We start from the raw sequence: 2,728 nt of genomic DNA, 5'->3' as shown, positions 1-2,728 counted from the left end.
GACTCAATCATCTCTTATGGAAGGACAGTTTTCAACAGAATTAGGCTTTTCAGTGTTTTGAAGTAATTTTTACAATAAAAATGCTTTAGTTCAACAGTTTCAAGGCTGGATATGTGTATACACGTACACATATGTGCACAACGTACACACCATGTAAGTTCTAGTGCCATCCACACTACTCACATTATCAAACTGATCCTCCTCTACCCACTTAAGATTGAGCCCCTGGCTCCCCACCTGCGGGGGAGTCACTTCACAAGTGGTGAAGCAGGTCTGCAGGTGTCTTTCTCTCCTCCTCGCTGTCTTCCCCTCCCCTCTCCATTCCTCTCTGTCCTACCCAACAAGGACGACGACAATAACTACAACAATAAAACAACAAGGGCAACAAAAGATAATAAATAAAAAGGACGACGACAATAACTACAACAATAAAAAAACAAGGGCAACAAAAGATAATAAATAACAAGGACGACGACAATAACCACAACAATAAAAAAACAAGGGCAACAAAAGATAATAAATAAATAAATAAAATTTTTTAAAGAAAAGAAATTCTTCTTTTTTTTGGGGGGGGGTAGCACAGCTACCCCCTGAGGGTGCTAGGGATTAAACCTCCCAGCCTCAGGCATAAATTTTTTTTTTCATAATCATTATGCTGTCTCCCCAGCACTCACTCAAGAAACTCCTAGTGAGAGCCTTTTAAAGGAACTACTGCAAAAAAATCTGTTGATTTATCCCCATTCCTTTCACCTTCCATATTCAACCTCTGAGACAACCTGCATAAACTATGCCATTCCCAAATAAGTTCATTTCCTTTTAAATGAGACCTCATCACCTACAATACATACCAAATACTGTCTAAGACCAATATCAGTGAAATGAGAAGAGAAAAAGGGCAGTTCAGTGAGTTTTTAAAATGTTATTAAATGCAGTAATACCTTTAATGTCAATGTACTCAATGTTAATATGTTTAAATTAGAGGATTGTTTACTGTAGCATATCTGCTTTTTTTTTTTTTTAGTTTTGAAATATCTTTTTGTTATGAAAGGGTAGAGGTATGTACATAATCATTTTTAGTAAGTATTTCCATTTAGCAAGTTAAAAAGTTGGCAAATTGATGACATTTGTCTTGATAATATATGAAAAAGTCTGGGAAACACTGGTTTACAGAACAATGTCCAAAAAGTAAACAATGTCTTGCCTATCTTTCTAAATCCCTTTGTTCTTAACCAGAGGTTTTTGCTCTAACAATTCTAGGAGTACCTAATACCAAGTACTAGGAATAGACTAGACCCAAAAGAAAAGTAGTTGTCACTTTGTTATGTGTCCCACCCAGATTTGAACCTGATTCCCACTGCACTGAAGGAAGCTTTGTATCATGGTCTCTTTCTCTATCTTGGTGGGTGGGAGGGGGAGTGGAGAAAGGGAGAATGGGGAGAAAAAGGGAAGAACATCAATGTCATCTTGGAGTTTTCTAAAGAAGGAAAAAGATATCAAATACATAATTAAAAACTACAGTCACTAGGGCCCAAAAGGTGGCACAGTGGAACTGAAATCTCAAGCTTGAGGTTCCCAGTCAGATCCCCAGCATCCCATGTGCCAGAGTGATGCTCTGGTTTTCTCTCTTTCACCAGTAAATGAATCTTTAAAAATTCTTTAAAACTATGATAAAACTGCCTTACAGAGAATAAAATGTGAGCGAGTCCAGGAAAGAAAGCTAGATAGGAAGCTACTAAAGTTCCAGCAAGAATTAACTTCCATTAGAACCAGTGTGGAGGCACATATAAGTCAAAACCCTGAGCTGCTCAGAAGTCTGGCGGTAGCGCAGCGGGCTAAGCGCACGTGGCGCAAAGCACAAGGACCCTCTTAAAGATGCCAGTTCAAGCCCCCAGCTCCCTACCTGCAGAGAAGTCCCTTCACAGGTGGTGAAGCAGGTCTGCGGGTGTCTATCTTTCTCTCTCCCTCTCTGTCTTCCCCATCTCTCTCCATTTCTCTCTGTCCTATCCAACAACAATAGCAATAACTATAACAATAAAACAACAAGGGCAAGAAAGGGAATAAATAAATAAATAAATAAAATATTTTTTAAAAAACCCTGAGCTGCTATAATTTGCTGATAGACTGAATAATGGGCTAAAAGAGAATAAATACTTTACAACTTGAGCTTAAGCAATTACATAGGTTTGCACGAGCTGTATTTTATTATATTTTATTTTATTTTACTTTTTACCAGAGCACTGCTTTGCTCTGGCATATGGTGGTGTGGGGGATTGAACCCGGGACTTTGGAGCCTCAGACATGAGAGTCTGTTTGCATAACCATTATGCTATCTACCCCCACCCTCGTTGTCCTATTTTTTATGCCACTGTGGATCTATACCTTTCAGTATGAACTTTCTGCTACAATTCCATAATCAGAATCCATCTATAAATTTTACTTCAAAGAGTATATATACTCAACGTGGCATAAAGATTTGAAACTATCAGTGCAAGACAGCACAGCTGTTTGTGATCAGTGACTTGCTTAATCCAATGGCAGCAAACCTTTCCCAAGTAACAGCTTGAAAAAGCACTTGTGCATTGCTATGTGTCTCTGGGAATAAATCTGGGGTAGATGGCTAACAGATGAGAAATCACCAGGGAGAAAGCCTGGAAGACAGCACCTGAAGTAGTTTTACAGTAATGTACAGTCAGAAAAATCACATGTGGAAACTGAATTAACATGAGCA

Source organism: Erinaceus europaeus, chromosome 1 (genome assembly GCF_950295315.1).
Source record: "Erinaceus europaeus chromosome 1, mEriEur2.1, whole genome shotgun sequence".
Classification (NCBI taxonomy): Eukaryota; Metazoa; Chordata; class Mammalia; order Eulipotyphla; family Erinaceidae; genus Erinaceus; species Erinaceus europaeus.
This window is presented reverse-complemented; position numbering follows the sequence as displayed.